We start from the raw sequence: 18,591 nt of genomic DNA, 5'->3' as shown, positions 1-18,591 counted from the left end.
AATTGTTCTTCAGCCCCAAGGGAGCCATTATCCATTTAAATAAAGGTAATTGATCCCCTCCAGATTCATTACGTTATTCTTGGCAAGTTCTGGGGTCTTTCTAAGGGCCTCAATAGAAGTCATGCCAGCTTTCAGAATTTAGGTCAGAAGTTAAACAGAGAGCAATCCATTTAACTTCTGACCTAACAAAGTTTATTGCCCATTATCCTTAGGGATGGGCAATAAATGCTGGCCTTGCTAGCAACACCCATATCCCGAGAATGAATAAATAAAAAAATAAATCTGGCTCCACCTTAAATTGTGGTCCCCTGGTGGCCTGCTCTCCACCCTCTCTGGCTTTTGGCATTTCAGGCCCTATGTTCTTATGTGATTATTACATCCAGCAAATTTTGGTAATCAATAAGTCAAGAGCTTATCAAATTCCTCATTGGTTTATTACAGCAGCTTCTGTTGGGGTGATTCCATGATCCGGTGCTCCCAGTGGGGAACAGCACTTGCAGGGAGAGTGCATCCTGAGAAATTACAAGCATGATTTTGTGAGATGCAGTATCAGTAACCACCACCCTCCACTGGGAGCATTAGATCAAGGATACCCCTATGGAAATGACCGTATTTAAACATAGGATTTGATGAGCTCTTGAATTATTGATAGTATCGTATCAATGTAATTATTGAATTATCATAGTAAATGTCCAAACACTAATTCAACATCAAAAACAGCAATGTATATTTATATTGTACCGTTCACTTAATAAAACTCTCCAAGGTGATTGACAGGAAGAGTGGTGAACACTGAGTAAAAGGTATTAGTAAATTATGGAAGGTGACTGAATACATGTGAAAGAGGTAAGTTTGAGGAACTTTTGAAGGTGCGAAGAGAGGTAGCAAGGCAAAGGGGTTTAAGGGAGAATATTCTAGGTTGCAGAGGCATGATGGCTGGAGGCTCTGCCATTGAGGGGGTGAGGCACAGTAAACTGAAGCCGAAGGAACAGAGAGATGCTGGGACATAGAACAGAAGAGAAAACAAAGATGAGAATGATGAAATCAATGTACTCAGGGATAGGGAGCTGGTGAAGGTTGGTGAGAATAGGGGTGTAGGTGTGTGGCTCATAGTGATATAGGATACAGGTGTCATGAATTCTGGATGAGTAGGAGCTCACATAGAGTAGAGTGGGGAAACTAGCAAGGAGAGGATTCGAGAAGTCAAGCCTTGAGACGATGAAAGAATAGATGAGTGTTTCTGTGGTGGTGCTGGTAATGTAGAGCCATAGGTGGGTGATGTTACAGAGGTGGAATCATTTCACTGGAAATCAGTATCAGCTTAAAAAAACACAGTGAGATTATACTGAAGATTGATTATGTGTAACAGAAATTAATTGGATTTCTAAGTCAACTCAAGCTGCTATATTTTAGGTGAGCTGTGTAAAATTCCTGGCAATTTTCCACCAGCTAGTGTTTGAAGGTAATTAACAAAAAAGGATTTAGCAGCTTGCACTGGTGCAGTTGGTGCTATAACTACTAAAAACAACTCACATTTCTATAGTGCTCCTCATACAGAAATGATGTGGAGATGCCGGTGATGGACTGGGGTTGACAATTGTAAACAATTTTACAACACCAAGTTATAGTCCAGCAATTTTATTTTAAATTCACAAGCTTTCGGAGGCTACCTCCTTCCTCAGGTGAACGATGCGGAAATGAAGTCCTTCATTTGAAGGACTTCATTTCCGCATCGTTCACCTGAGGAAGGAGGTAGCCTCCGAAAGCTTGTGAATTTAAAATAAAATTGCTGGACTATAACTTGGTGTTGTAAAATTGTTTACAATTCTCATACAGAAAGACATCTCAAGCTGCCTTAAAGAATAGGGGGAGGGGCAGAGAATAGTTGATGTTTAGCAGGAGGGAGAAAGGGAAAACAGAAATAAAACCTTAGGATGGCCCGATAAAGAGAAAGGTTTTTTGGAGGCTCTTGAAAGCAGGAAGAGAGGTACAAGGTGGAGGGGTTTGAAGGAGAAATTGCACACAGCAAAGGAAAAGAAAAACAGACGTCCTGTAGATCAACAATGCAGTTTTCAACTGCTTTCAATATAAGAACAGTAAATCGAGGGCAAATGCAGTCTGTGCAAAACTGCAATGGTCACATTACTCCACAAGTGAAGATGTCATAACATGAGCAGGTAATAAAAGTTTTTCTTCCTTAGAACAAAATTAATATTCTAGTGTTTACTAAGGACATTGTAAGTGTGCTGAAATTATGAAAACTTGGTGACTGTTAAGGTACTTTATGAGGACACAAGCAGAGATGACCATATAAACTGTACTATTTCCAGCAGAATGTGAGATATTGTAAAGTTATTTCATGAAGCTGACATATTTACAAGTTTATTACATGTTTGTAAGTTTTTTTATGTTGAATCTGCTGATTTCCCTCCCTGGCTTCCCATCTCTCTCTCCTCAGCCTCCTATCACCTCCCCCACACCCCGGCCTCCTATCACCTGCTCCCCGGCCTCCTATCACCTCCGCCAGCCCCCTCCCCCATGTTGGGCTTAGAGGGCAGTAAACCCCATCAGAGCATTGTGCAGACTTCCATCACCCCAAGAACTGCCACAGACTGCCAGAAGAAGTTCTATGACCTCATAGGGTGTTAAATATATCCATATGATTTATATCAATTAGTGTTAATTGTATTCAGGTGGTGGGTATCAATATGAGAGCTTATCTAGGGTGTGGGGGGTAATGTTGATCTCTGTGAATAAAGGCTTGGAAGCAACTGAAGACCAGGCTCTAGTATTCTATCCTTCACCACCTGGCTATCCAATTTATTACATAAGGGTAGGTAAGGTAATTCTGGGCATTCTTGCCAATACACATCCTCTACCACTCAGACAGACTTCACTGACCTCCTTACCTCTCATACTCCTTCTGTCTCACCATTTGGGTACAGGGGACCTCACTTCTGCAAAGGGCAACCTCCAAAAACACTCAGGCACATTCTTTACTCAAAACCATTCTGTCAACTCAGATTGCCTGCTGCAAGGGTTATTGCTAATGGCCAAGGTCACGATATTTAAAGGGACAATATACCTCTGTAACTCATCATCATGGAATGCATGCACTCATGAGGGAAAGTATCTATACCACTCATTTGCCCAAAACATTGTCTTCTTTTCCACCAAGATATACAACTGGTAGAGCAGCATTGCTGATAACCCTGAGTGCACACGAAGAACAGGTGCTGCACCTCATGGGCAGGCAAACAGGAGAACCTGTGGGAGAGGGTGAGGTGGCAACAGCTGCCAAATACTCATCACAAGTAGTCTAAGCTTTATGTACTTTATTGCAATGCCTTTACACGCAGCCATTAGTTCTTCTGTGTTGCACATCACATGGGGTGCCTTGCAGGAAGAGGCTGACCATTATGATAACCACCCAGGGACATCCACTGGGTAATTAGTTGCTGAAACCACAGCCTCAACTGCTGCCACTTCCTCAACAACTGTGCCATGGCATCTTGTATCAGCACCAGCATATAGAGTTTTGAGTTAATTTCAGCTTTTGGGGGTTGAAATGATAGCAGGGAAAATGTAGACTTCTGTCTTATGAAGTCTTTGATAGTGAGGGACTTTGTGAAGGTGGGGTTGGAGAACAGGTAGGTGTGAAGTGACCTTTTTCTGGTGAGTCGAGCTTTATTTATTGAAAGTGTTGGGCTAGTAGATGCGCCCCCCTCCCCTTTTCTGTGGCTACTGGTTGTGCAACCTCCAACCTCCTCATACTGTGGGGAGGGAGGTCCTTTCACCCCCTCTTCATTATCATCGTGTTCAGCTTCTTGAAGAAGCAAGCCTTTTTTCACTGTGATATTACGCAGAACAGAGCAAGCTAAAATGATTCTTGGGACTCTCACTGGACTGTATTGTAGAGCTCCACCACATTTACTCAAGCGCCTAAAATGACAATTCGTATATATGCTCTCTGATACTTGTTGTAGTGGCAGGGGCCTCATTGTATCTGTTATTCCCCTCTGTGTGCGGAAGCCAGGACTGCAGGAAATAGCACTGATCACCAACAACCATCCGAATTACATGCTTCCAAATTACGAGGGCTGTGATGGTGAATTGTTGCATGGTGAAAGTGTTATGGCAGCTTCCTCGGTATCTGGTAATTGATGTGCAGAATAAGGTGTTTGGCATCACGCACGAACAGGACATTAATGGAATGAAAACCTTTCCTGTTCATAAAATTGAGGGGATTGTCATTATGGGGCTTTTAGCATTACATGCCTTCCTTCAATTGCACCTGTGGGAACCTTGCCACTCTGTCGATTTGGATGGCTCCCTCTCTTTGTTTGTCTGCTTACGTTGGGAAGCATATGGATTGTGCAACCCTTCTGAATGGAGTGTTAGTGACCTTGGGTGCAGTGATGAGCAGCTGCTTGGCTGGTGTGGCAAAGATCACCAGCTGCTGCCTGGAAGGATCCAGTCACAAAGGCAGTGGTAACTTTGACTGGTACAGGCAATACTGTTCTCCTGCTGGAATTGGGCTGCAGGTCTTCACCCAGCAGTTGACATATTTTCCCAGTAGCCTCTGCGGGGGGGGGGTGGGGTGAGCGGGGTGGAGTGGTGAAAGTGCAGCCTTCTGGGACACTGACAGAAAATGTCTAAGACTTTCTTGGATTGTACACACTGGTGAGTGGGTATGAGCACATAGAGAAGGGGAAATTGCTGTGGTACCTAACTTTAAGAACTTCTAATCTAGCCTCTTCCATAACCTTATCATCCTTTTCACTGCCTACGAATAGAGGTGCTCCCATTGGAAAATCCATGTCCCCCATGCAAAGCAGTACTTTGATCAAAGCTGAGTACAACTATCAGTAAAATAGTCCCGGCTGAACCTCCAAAGTACTAAAGAGATCAACGTGTAGGCGAAGTAACACCAACCTTCAGCACCACAAAAATCAACAAAAGCCTCACACTTGTTAGAGGTGACGGTGCAGGGGGCAGGGGAAAGTGGTTTAAGGAGACAGTTGGTAATAGCAAAAAGGTCCATGGGGTTATCCTTGCTCTTCAGTAGAGTAGTGGACAGTTTAAGCAGAGGAGACTGAGGCACAGTAGAATTTGATGTGGCCAAGCCAAATCTGGCGATGGATGCCTAAGTCACTTGTGTGCCAGGTACAGTCAAGTTTGCACCACTTGTACTTGAGGGCATGAAGATGGGGGTCTTACCAGGGGGAATGACAGAATAAGAAATACTGCATGGTTTATGAACTGATGCTCTTACATTGAGTAATAACAAATGCCTATATCCGACTCTTGATGCCGTATATTTTCAGCTTAAATATCACAATCAACTTTATTATATTTTAATTTCATCATGCTGTTACACTGCACAACCTCCACTGAATTGAAGCCTTGCAGCTAGACTGTGTATGATATTAATCTATATCACGTCCCCTGCAGCTGGGAAGTTCCACATAGTGGGTCACCCTGGAATTGTATTCAGCTGGTGAAAGTGAGCAGCAGGAGGGTACAATGGGTTTGTGATTTGAGAGCAGGTGGAATGTGTAGCCTTGTAAACCTCATTGAACACCTTATAACGGTTACCTGTCCACCTCCCACCAGGAGTTACAGAAAAAGGTAGCTGCAATTCTGCTTTAGAGTTTCCCCCAGCTGTTCCCTATTAGGTTGGCCAATACACAAAAAAATTGTACTATTACTTCTAACACCTTGAGCAGTACTAATTTAGCCATTCTGAATCTCGTGTTGGATTGGAGGTGCGATAATTAGAGCTACTGGAAGAAATGTCAGTCCATGACGGAAATTACATTGATGAGTATTAGTGATAAGACAAATCAATTGTGGCTTAGAAAAAGATTCTTTTGAGATAAATATGTTAGTTGGGACAATCACAGGTGTTCCAATTTACTTCTATTGCCCTGAAAATGTAAAACCAATTTAAAAGTCCTATCATTCTTATGCTTTCTGCAAAGGGACTTGAAACTCTACTCTCATGAGCATTCACGATAAGATTTTTGACTAACAGCATAGAAGGCTAATCAAAGGAATCTAATTCATTAAATTGTGAGAAGAACACAACAGTTCAACACATGCTATTATTAACAGCATTACAACTAATATATGTTAACAGGGAATTCAATTAACCAAATATTACAATTTTAATTACTTCACACATCTCTTGTCAAATTGAACTACTGAGCAAATGTGAAATTTGCCTTTGATTTCCATAAAATACATTTTGATAATGTCAAACCCATAATGTTTTTCAATACAGATAATTTGCCAACCTAATAGGGAACAGCTGGGGGAAACTCTAAAGCAGAATTGCAGCTACCTTTTTCTGCAACTCCTGGTGGGAGGTGGACAGGTAACCGTTATAAGGTGTTCAATGAGGTTTACAAGGCTACACATTCCACCTGCTCTCAAATCACAAACCCATTGTACCCTCCTGCTGCTCACTTTCACCAGCTGAATACAGTTCCAGGGTGACCCACTATGTGGAACTTCCCAGCTGCAGGGGACGTGATATAGATTAATATCATACACAGTCTAGCTGCAAGGCTTCAATTCAGTGGAGGCTGTGCAGTGTAACAGCATGATGAAATTAAAATATAATAAAGTTGATTGTGATATTTAAGCTGAAAATATACGGCATCAAGAGTCGGATATAGGCATTTGTTATTACTCAATGTAACAACATAAGAAATAGGAGCAGGAGTAGGCCATCCGGCCCCTCGAGCCTGCTGCACATTCAATAAGATCATGGCTGATCTTCTACCTCAACGCCATTTTCCTGCACCATCCCCATATCCTTTGATGCCTTTAATATCTAGAAATCTACTGATCTCTGTATTGAATGTACTCAATGACTGAGCCTCCACAGCCCTCTAGGGTAGAGAATTCCAAAGATTCACTACCCTCTGAGTGAAGAGATTTCTCCTCATCTCAGTCCTAAATGGCCTACCCCTTATTCTGAGACTGTGACCCCTGGTTCTAGACTCCCCAGCCAGGGGAAACATCCTCCTTGCATCTATCCTGTCAAGCCCTGTAAGAATTTTGTAAGTTTCAATGCGATCACCTCTCATTCTTCTAAACTCCAGAGAATACAGGCCTAGTCTACTCAATCTCTCCAAATGTAACAATTCCGCTATCCTAGGGATCAGTCTGGTGAACCTTCATTTCATTCCCTCTATGGCAAGTATATCCTTTCTTAGGTAAGGAGACCAAAATTGTACACAATACTCCAGTTGCTGTCTCACCAAGGCCCTATATAATTGCAGTAAGACATCTTTACTCCCGTACTCAAATCCTCTTGAAACAAAGACCAACATACCATTTGCCTTCCTAATTGCTTGCTACACCTGCATGTTAGCTCTCAGTGACTCATGTACAAGGACACCCAGGTCCCTTTGAACATCAACATTTCCCAATCTCTCACCATTTATAAAATACTCTGCATTTCTGATTTTCCTACCAAAGTGGATAACTTCACATTTTTCCACATTATATTCCATCTGCCATGTTCTTGCCCACTCACTTAGCCTGTCTATATCCCCTTGAAGCCTCTTTGCATCCTCCTCACAACTCACATTCCCACCTAGTTTTGTGTCATCAGCAAACTTGGAAATATTACATTTGGTCCCCTCATCCAAATCATTGATGCAGATTGTGAATAGCTGGGGCCAGAGCACCGATCCCTGCGGTACCCCACTAGTCACAGTCTGCCAACCTGAAAAAGACCCATTTATTCCTACTCTCTGTTTTCTGTCTGTTAACCAATTTTCAATCCATGCCAGTATATTACCCCCAATTCCACATGCTCTAACTTTTTTCACCAACCTCCTGTGTGGGACCTTATCGAAAGCCTTCTAAAAATTCAAATACACCACATCCACTGGTTCCCCCTTATCTATTCTATTAGTTACATCCTCAAAGAACTCCATTAGGTTTGTCAGACATGATTACCCTTTCATAAATCCATGTTGACTCTGCCAAATCCTATTACTATTTTCTAAGTGTCCTGTTATCACATCCTTTATAATAGATTCTAGCATTTTCCCTACTACTGATGTCAGGCTAACAGGTCTGTAGTTCCCTGTTTTCTCTCTCCTTCCTTTCTTAAATAGTGGGGTTACATTTGCTACCCTCCAATCTGCAGGAACCATTCCAGAATCTTTAGAATTTTGGAAGATGACAACCAATGTATCCACTATCTCAATAGCTACCTCTTTCAAAACCCTGGGGTGTAGATCATCAGGTCCTTGGGATTTATCGACTTTCAGTCCCATTAATTTCTCTAGAATTATTTTTTTTACTAATACTAATTTCTTTCAGTTCCTCATTCTGTTCCTGTTATTTACAATTTATTATTTGGTATTTTTCACTAACAACCATTCTATAGACCTTGTTTTGTCTGCTGGAAAATATCTAGTCAGAAAAGCTCCCAGGATTATAAAGTGCCAGATCATAGAATTAATGTACACTCCTGATCACTGTACAATCAGAACTAAGTGAATAAAACCAATAGTAATTTTCATGCTAAGTACTATCAGAATTACTGAAGAATACATTAGTAATTATTATTCATTGTAAACCATTACAATGCAAATGCAGGCACTCCAATGGCTCAGTATGTAAATGAATGGTGTAATGCGGTGCAGAGGCTTATGGATTGCAAATGTGCCAGTTTTGATTCTGGTCTAACTGATCTAGTCTGAAGCTGAAGTGGCTCCACAATTAATGCACTTATGTCTGGTACTTCTCAAAATTATTCTTTTCTGGTCCTACTTCTTGTAAACTATAGGGTAAATTCCCTGATCCAACGCTCCCACAGGGGAACTGCAATTGAAGAGAGTGAGGGTCAGAGAATCAGGGTGACAGTAGATCTACCTCCAACCCACAATCCCTGGGAGAACATGATTGGGGAAATTACCCTCATGAGTACTACTTAAACAAATTATCACAAGATAATTACATATAAAGAAGGCCATTCGGCCCATCTTAGTTCATCCATCCAGAAAGACCCTAAAAACCCTGCTATTGCAGCATCCAATTGCTTTTTAAGTGATAGCAAGGTTTTTGTCTCCACTGTATCTGGAAGTCCATTCCCTGCACTGATCACTCTTTGTGAACTTCCAAAAATCAATACTAAATTTGCCTTTTACCACTTTGAACTTGAGAGCTCTTGTCCGAATCTCACAACTTTGTTCAAAGTAATTTTCCAGATTTATCTTTTCCATACCATTTACTATATTATATACTTTGTCAAGATCAGCTGTCTAGAGACCAGGGGCATGATTTTAGCATGGAGCTGGGAACTGAGCGGGTGGGTTGATTTTTGCAAGGGAAACCCGGAAGTCAAGTGAGCGCGCTAGAATCTGCGATCGCAATTGATTTTACTTCCAGGTTTCCTGCACGACAGCCAGCCAGATTGACAGTCGGGAGGGAAAGCAGCCAGGGAGTGGATGCCAGTTAAGTCTGAGATCGCGGTGTGGGGGAGGGCGCGAGAGCAGGTCAGCCATCGGAGGGGGGGGTCTTGGGATGAATGTTGGTTTATTGTTTTTTATTTGACAATTCTCCTAGTTATTCTTTCTAGAATTCAAGTTCACAGCTTGGTATATGAACTCATGACCAACAGATTGCTAGTCCAGGACCACAACCCCCTATTTTGCCATATTCTTACAGAAAAAGCAGCAGGAAGTGTAATAAAATGAGGTACTGGACAATTACCGAATAACATTGTTTTTAGTGAGTTCTCAGCCTGCGTCTGGCAGCAGACTATGTAATTCATTTGGTTGATAATAATTTGTGCCCAACCTCAAACAGAAAACCTGCGGTATAACAGTGCATTTGGAGGAAAAAGAGCTGCCTCATCTATGGGGTTCAGTTGGAAAAAAATTACAAGGAAGTAAAATGAAAATTTAGTGCCGTGTAATTTGATGTCGATTTCTGACCAAAAAAAATGCTAGGTGTCCATGATGTTTAGATTGGATTCAGAATTCTGCTTTGCTCAGATAAGCAAATAGTGTTGATAAAAACACCAGAGTGGCTCTTCCGTTATCTGCACTCCAGTTATCTGCCTGCTCAATTATCGATCAGAATTCTTATGGACAAACGTGAGCTGTTAGGTTATTGTGCAGCCTGCTCATATTTCATTAGTTATTTGTACTCCGTGTCCTTTTTTTGTTGAATAAAAACAACAATTTCTTTTACTTTGTATTGTCTGCATCCCTCCCCATTACTAGGATATTGCTGGGCAAGATAAAAATTTGTGGTCATTCAATTATGCACCAATTTCTATTATCCATGCCGGTCTGCATTGAGGCTACACGGGGAGGAGGACATGGGGAGCTGGCTCCAGATTCAGGCCTGGAATAAGGAACATATACCAGGATAAGCAGGAGAGATGCGATTTGATGATCAGTGCAATAGAAGTAACATTCATATTTTGAACTTCCTAACAGCACCAGCACTATTTTTTAAAATTCATTCATGGGATGTGGGCGTCACTGACAAGGCCAGCATTTATTGCCCATCCCTAATTGCCCTTGAGAAGGTGGTGGTGAGCCGCCTTCTTGAACCGCTGCAGTCCACATTAAAAGATGAAAAGCATAACGGATGTCCCTGGCAGTTATTTTCTGCTGCATATGGGAAATGTGGTGGAATCGGTCAAAGGGCCTGTCAACCACTGCTGAGGAAAGACTCAGCTGAGGAAAAAGGACCATTAGCAACTCTGGTGTGGAAAGTAGATTTATTAGAGCAAATATGACAGAGAAGGAGAAAATTAGAGAAAGGAATGAAGTATTTACTGGAAGTGGGATGGGAAGAAACACAATCCAAATAGTTGTGGGAGTCCGAGCTTATAATAAATATCTATGGAAAGCTTATTGCCAAAGATGGAGAGAGAGAAAGCCAGAAAAAGGGGAGAGATGGACCACACAAAGGCAAAGAATGGGTTAGAATTAGAAACATATTTGGAGTGCTATATTTATATTAGCAAAAGACCCAAGTTGTTATAAAATTTTATGATTCTTTCAACTAACTTGACTGCAGAATATTCCAATATTTCAGATTTTGTCATCATTCTTACAAATATAAGCTTGTGCACATACTCAAGATTGATTTAGGATGTTAACAATTGATTATTTTCTGTATACTTAATTTAATTGAATGGTGGCTGGAAGATTGAATGGAGACCCAACAAAAAGAACTCTCAGCCACTCTCATGTCATCTGCAAATTCTGTTGATTAGAAAAGCAGTGGTGCCAACACCAATCACTGGGACACCCCATTCAGTATTTCCCCCGACCAGACTTAACTCCTGCAGCAAATGCCCATTGTGTTCCACCTTTCAGCCAGTTTCTTATCCATTTCCAACATTTATCCTATGTATGAGTGCTGTTGACTGTCTTCTTTGGTGGGGGTGGGGTGGAGTGGGCGGGGAGGTGGGGGCGGCAAGTCGTTCTTCTTTACAATTGAGTTGACTCCAAGATGGTGCACCTGGCAATGGAAAATTAGAACTATGGCATACTTAGCAATCTGATACCTTAGGCAGGCAGGTCTGCCGTATTCCAGGACTCTGTCAATGTTTGACTAGCCAGTCTGAAGGGGTAGACCTATCACGGGGTGGGGGAGGGGAGCTGCATTCATCCAACTTGGGTCCAGATAATCCTGTCAGCCAATGCCATAATGCATAGGGTAGTCCTTGTTTGACAAGAAGCTGGAAACATAGCAGTGGTCTGTGCTGGTAAGGTGCACAGTTTTACCTTACTCCAACAGGATCCTTATGCACACTCAAGGGTTCCTAAGCTTTGACTCTTGCCACTCTGAAATTAAGTTCCCTGGATGAGGGTAAGTGAAGCATATCCCTATGGGAAGAAAGTGTGCATGCCGTAATTGGGAAAACAAAAGCCCTACTCTTGTGGATTGCTGATTGGTAGGTTTGGAGACTCTTCAGCATGGTGATCACTCTCTGTATATAACAGACACCTGGCCCACCAAAACAACTGCATAAACAAAGGTCATTGACTTGAAATGTTAACTCTGTTTCTCTCACCACACCCGCTGAGTGTTTCCAGCATTTTCTGCTTTTATTTTGTATAAACACATGATTAAACTCAGACTTCCTGGCACAGCTTTAAACTAGATAGACAAGATGAAGTGGCTAAGGCGTCAAGTGAGCTACAGCAGTAGCCCTGTTCGGTAGGACACAAGAACTTGTACAATTATATATAAATATCGATATACTGGATCTGGAATATTCTGGTAATCAGTGGCAGCCGACAGCCCTAATTTTCCAAAAATGGCAGAAATGGAGTTGAGCTGGCCTATGCTGGCAGCTCAGAGTGCGGCTGTGCCAAATTTTCAATGGGAGTGTCTCCTCCTAATTTGGATAGGCTACTACCACATTAAAACCTTGTATACAGGTAGATTGGCTCGTAGTGCACTTGGCTGGACAAAGTAAATCCAGTGAGGCAATACTGGACACCACTGCTACTTTCGATGCTGAAGAGTTGAAGAGTTCTGTTGCAGAAGGTAAACCAAAGAACGGTGGCCCTATCTGGGACTAAAGGCTACCTTCTAGTAAAATTACAGGTGCCAGCTGTACAGAGAGAGTGCATCAACTGCATTTATACAGTCACCCACTCCAAATTATGAATAAGTTGGTGGTATCAGGAAGAAGACAAAGGTAATCGTACTCCTCAACTTTGCTCATATCAATCATAGCACAAACCTAAGTGGAATTGCCACACCCTTTGTGAGGTCCTATTGGAATTATTGTACACAACCACTGTTCTTTTGAAAACACTCTTTAATTGTGCTAAAGCTGCATTGCACACTCTTCTTAAAAGTGCAGGTGCCAGCCAAGGAACAGCTAATAGATGCTGAAGCAACCAGACCAAGGTATTTCTCTGTTAGGGGATTTCTCGACAGCATCAGCAGCCATGGATGCTGAGGACCGTACTGTTCTTCCAAGAGCCTTCTACCCAGTGTTTCTTCTCCTTCAAATAGTGGGAGCACTGTGAACTGCTGCACAATAAAACTATCGGGACTGCTTCCTGGATAACTGCTACTGACATGAATAACAAAGTTTCTGTGGTCAGATGCCGCTTGACTATTAATTGAGTTCAAACCCTTTCTGTTCATGTAGGCAATGAAGAGCCCTGATACCTACATGAATGCCATCATACAATTCCTGCTGCCTGAGGGAAAGCTCTGTGGCCCATCCACAGGAAATGTGATGATGGCGTCACCCCATGCAAAAGTAGCATTTGCCACTTGCTTGTGCACTACAGACTGCCTGCTGCGGCAGATGTTCCATGTGTTGGACTGGAATGATTGAGTCACAAGAAAGCTTCATTTTGTGGTAACCTTCCCTTCTATGGAAGAGCCGTCTCTGTTCCAGATATTGGCTCCAAGTTATCCAGGAGCAGATGGTACAACTCTGTAACAGCTGCTCTTGTGAAGCCAGCAAAGACAGATCTTTTCTCACATGTCTATGTAGATGTAGCTAGTTGTTTGAATATGGATGCCAATGTAGTGACAGGTGTAGTCAAACTATCTCAGGTGTTGTTCCATTTGCATTTTTTAAGCTACCAGCAAACTCGTCTTTCTCATCTAAATAATGCAGCACTATCAAAAAACCAAAGAAATTCCCACCTTCACCACAAATAATGGATTACCCAGCACAATCAATTAATACATGGAACAAAATGAGGCTAAATTAAACTGAAAACACAAAACTAAAACCAAAATCTTTCATAACAACCATGCAACATTAATCTGCTTGAGCAGACCAAACTCAGGGTCCCCAGTTTGCCCATTTTATATTGACAAAGTGCACGTTGAGGACTTTCCTCAAGTCAGGAATTTGGCATGGGACCTGATTTGCAAGTTGTCATAATGTAACGTTGGTTACACATGCCTGCAGTCGGACCTGTGTATTCTGCCCCAAATCTCCGTTGGGCGCACAGCAAATTGGCACCCTATGCCGGAATCTGATTTTATAACCCAGTCCTGCCACCAGTGAGACCCTGTACCTTGGGAAATCTGAGCTCATTTCTCAACAAACCTGCAGTTAATCTTCTAGTGAGAATGCCATCACACAGCAAGGATGCAGAAAGTACTGACAACCCATGTCCTAACTGGCATCTGCTGCCAACATAAATACCAATTAAAAGATAAAACCTCAAATATCATTTACATACACACACACTGCCCACCTGGTCACACCTTAACAGCCTTTTGCACCCAGCAGAGGAAGCAATCACCAGCGACTTCTGCCTCCCACATCATTGATATGAGCACTTCTGCTTTCAACGAAATATCTCCCATGTAATGTCCCCCTACTGTAATGTACTGACAGCACTCATGACAAGTCCAAAGTTCTCTTTCTGTTCTCCACAATCCTTATTTCTATCTGCCCATTCTGATGCATAGCTTCGTAGCCTGCATAAACGCATTTCCTTGGCTTATTAAATTCATTGAGACGACCTGTGCCTCTCTAGTGTATCTTCCACCATGACCACCTAAGTGTAACTCGTATCTCAACTCTGCCGTGCTGAACCCGCTTGTCCGACAATCTATAGATAGTTGTAATTACACCAGTTGAGGCATTTATCATCAGTCACCCTCGAGAGTGATTTTTAGTTCTCATATCTACCCTGCTGAGAATAATTACTCTCAACCCCAAAGCACAATCCCCCCCCCCCCCCCACCACTCCCCGTCTCCTCCACCCCACCACTGAACAAAAATCAGAGCTTGGAGAGAGAATTCCACTCCCATGGAGCAGAGACTTGGAGCCATGGGGAGGGCCTACCCCCTTTCCCCTTCCCCAGTAAGCATAGAACCATGGTATCATGTAATCCCCACCCCGATTGAGTAGACAAATGGATGCTAGGGGAGACAAGTTCACCTCCACACCTGCTCATCATTGAGAAAAAAGTCTAGGCCTGGCAGAGGGAGAGGGAGCTCACCACCTTTTCTTCTTCCGCCATCTCCCGTCCACCTCCCCTATTCCCCTTCGCACATCCCCTATCCTACTCCTCCTTCTCCAGTCCCATGTCTTCCTCCCTCTCCTCTGCCTGAGTTCAGTTATCATCCCCAACCTTGCTGTCCAAAATACTGCACTTGGCCATGATTCCTGGTGTGCTATGCCACAGGGGGATCAATGTGTGTGTGCAAGAGAGAGAATGTGTTCTAGGCTGTAATTTTCCAACTACTCCAGGGTATTGATTATTCCATGTAGTAATAGCTTTTCAGTTTACACATGAATGCTATCAAAACAGAGCTGTCCCCCCGGCTTGATTTTAACCCTAAGAGGCCCAAGGAAATCACTGACTCTCCTGGTTAGGTTGGCTTCAGCTTGCGCATTGTTGAAAATAACAGGAATAATGTAATAAAATAACTACTCACACAACAGAAGAAGTTTTATCAAGAAAGAAATTGCATTTATATAGCATCTTATCATGGATATCCTCGGAATGCCCCAAAGCATTTTATATCTGATGGATTACTTTTTAAAGTGTAGTCACTGCCATTATGTGCACAACTATTATTACTATAATATTAGCTATTACTGTAACATTAACCCTATACAGTGAACATAAGTGCTTAAATACAGTTTTAAATGAAGATAAACCCTGTTTAAATCTTGCTCAGGCTGTCGTCTCTACTTTTCCACCGTTCTCTCTTTTCCCATTGTACCTTTACTTTTTTATCTGTTTGAAACTAATATAACCCATCCTATCTATAACTTTTTCAATAAACATTAAGCTTTAAACCTCCTATCCAACTTGTTTCTTTCTCTTTCTGGCTCCCACTGCCCATTTTGGAGGTGCTGGAAAGTTTATAAAAATGGTTTACACTGGATGAAAACAGGCTTTAGATGCCAGTTTCACAACTAGTTGAAAGCTCAGACTTAGAAAACTGACAATATTTTTTTCCAATATATTAGTAACATCTTAAAACAAAATTATAAAAAGTGACCTGGATATTTTGGTATTTTGACCAGAATGGATGAAAATAAAAGTCCGATTTCAAGTCCAATGAAATGCTTATTAAATTGCTGTGCATATTGTACTTTCATTTCATATGTAAAGTATAGAATCTTCTGCTAAAAGAAACTCTGACCCAAAGCTGGATACCTCATTTTTTATTTTAGCAATGAATGGATTTTTAAAACAAAGACTGTTGGATCGACTAAGGTTTTAAAGCATTTTGAAACATTCCCTATAATCAAAATCTGAGTGCTTCCCTCACCCCCAGTCTAATTTTGCTGGCGGGTCATGATGGAAGATTTGATGTTTGCCGACAAAGAACATTTAATTAAATACATCTAAATTAAAACAGTTCCAATTCATGCAGCTGAAGCACAAGCAGGATGAGTCATAAATGAAGTACACTTTATGGTGAGTTCATAAGTCAAAGCACTTGACCGTTGTAAGTGTAATCAATCCTCAAGGGAAATGAACACAATCTCAGCATCTAATCAGACAGCATGTGAGATGCCCACTCAGAACCACAATTCTGCAGCAAAACTAAAATAGTATTTAATCAGTAAATGTAGGACAGAATAATATTTGCTTATGTGCTTTATGCCTGAATAAAATATCTTCAGAGTTCATTTGGAGCTTGGGGTACTTCATGGGATATAAAGTATTAATAGGGTCATCATGGATCTATGGTATGTCAAAAGGCTGTGGGTTTAAACGCCACTCCAGGACTTGAGCACAATATTGAGCTTGACACATCAAAGCAGTACTGAGAAAGTGCTACATTGTTGGAGGTGCTGTAATATTCATCTGAACATTTTTGTAATCAGAATCTTTAACTGTAAAACTGGTTTAAGCCATTACAGCTGGCGAAGAATTCATCCAGATTGATCTAGCCTTACAACATCGGGTCTCATGAGACCCAGCCCTCAAAATAGCTCGGGCCTCTTAGCAAAGACTTTGGGCAGGTAGTGTGATCAAATTGTCTGCCGCCTACCTGAAGTCCGCCCAGACTTAAAATCGAACCCATGTATTTCCAGCAGGGATTGCTGGACAGCAATCAGTGGCAAGATCCCTGCTCAAATTTTCCCCTCCCTATCCCAGAAGTGCTGAGACCAGCTCACTCTGCATGGGCTAAGGATTGAATATGGGACCTTCCTGTTTTGAATGCGGCAGGTACTTACTGAATAAACTCACTGAGATATCGTGGGATCCCTTCCCAGTTTTTCAAATAATGTATCTTGTTTTCAATTCTTTTTTAGGCCCCTTAAATTACTTCCCATTCACTAGTCAAGAGAATGTGCAGGTAACTTGCACCCTGGCCTCTGTCAATACTTCACTGTAACTAGTCACAAGTCACACAAGAGTGGCTTGGAGTGACCCACTCTCCAATAGAGGGTGCAAAACTGTTGAAACTGTGCCCCTAATTTCTGATATGCACTCCCAGCAGGCAAAGCTCCTGACTGGGAGCCGAAGTCGGAAAATTACCCCTTAAATTCCAACTTGTATCCTTCTTAGCTTATTAACAAATGGAATAAAAGTTCTGAGATTGTAAATATAAAAAGCAAAGTTTTCCAATTAAGACTAATCAGTCATCTAACTCTGTATCTACCAGTACCTGTCTCCGATGTATTTTGCCATACTGTATCTCCATGGGGACCTTGAAAATGTGCACTGACTGCAAGTGTTAGTGCATGGTGGCAGCCACATGTGATTACTCAAATGTACACAAAGATACTCTAACTATGCGCAAAAAAGTAGTTTTGATCAAATTTTAAAATATAACAAAGAAAGAAATTGCATTTATAAAGCACTTCCACGACCTCAGGATGTCCCAAAGCACTTCACAGCTAATGAAGTACTTTTGAAATCTAATCACTTTTGTAATGCAAGGAAACGCAGCAGCCAATTTGCGCACAGCAAGGTCCCGCAAACAGCAGTGATATAATTGACCAGACAATCTTTTTAGTGATATTGACTGAAGGATAAATATAGGCCAGGACACTGAGAGAACAGTCCTGCTCTTCTTCAAATAGTGATATGCGATCTTTTACATCCACCTGAGAGGGCAGACAGGGCCTCGATGTAACATCTCACACAAAATTACTTTAGGGTGAAGCGGAGAAGAGGCCAGAAAATAATTACATCAAGTTTCAGGACAATCATCCAAGTGGAGACTCAAATGCAGGGTACAGGGAGGAGGGGGGGGGGGGTTGGGGTGGAGAGAAGGTCTCCCATTCTCCCTGCATAACTTCAGTAGGAGACTAACAGAACCCCTAGAGAAACAATGCAAACAGCTGCAGAATCCTTCGAAAAAATGGCGCAAACTGCTGAAAATGGCCGTTTGTCTGAGGTTCCGCCAAAGTTACAGCAATATTTTACGTTATTTTGCATGTATTTCTAGCCATGTTATGTGTTAATCATACCAGCACTTGATATTAAACAACAATACAGTAGATTTGTTTTATAAATGATACAATTGAGGGGAGTGAATTTTTATTTCACAGAAAGTGAATGGCTTTGATGAAGGGACCAAGTGTAATGTATCCAAGTTTGCTGACGATACAAAGCTAGGTGGGAAAGTGA

General features: G+C 41.8%; 1 protein-coding gene across 4 annotated transcripts in view; it reads right to left on the bottom strand.

Annotated features, from left to right (window-relative positions):
• prex2 (phosphatidylinositol-3,4,5-trisphosphate-dependent Rac exchange factor 2) overlaps window positions 1-18,591 on the bottom strand; it is a 428,462-nt gene that overhangs the window by 67,939 nt on the left and 341,932 nt on the right. The window lies entirely within an intron of this gene.

This window comes from Heptranchias perlo, chromosome 3 (assembly GCF_035084215.1).
Source record: "Heptranchias perlo isolate sHepPer1 chromosome 3, sHepPer1.hap1, whole genome shotgun sequence".
NCBI classification, from domain to species: domain Eukaryota; kingdom Metazoa; phylum Chordata; class Chondrichthyes; order Hexanchiformes; family Hexanchidae; genus Heptranchias; species Heptranchias perlo.
This window is presented reverse-complemented; position numbering and strand designations above follow the sequence as displayed.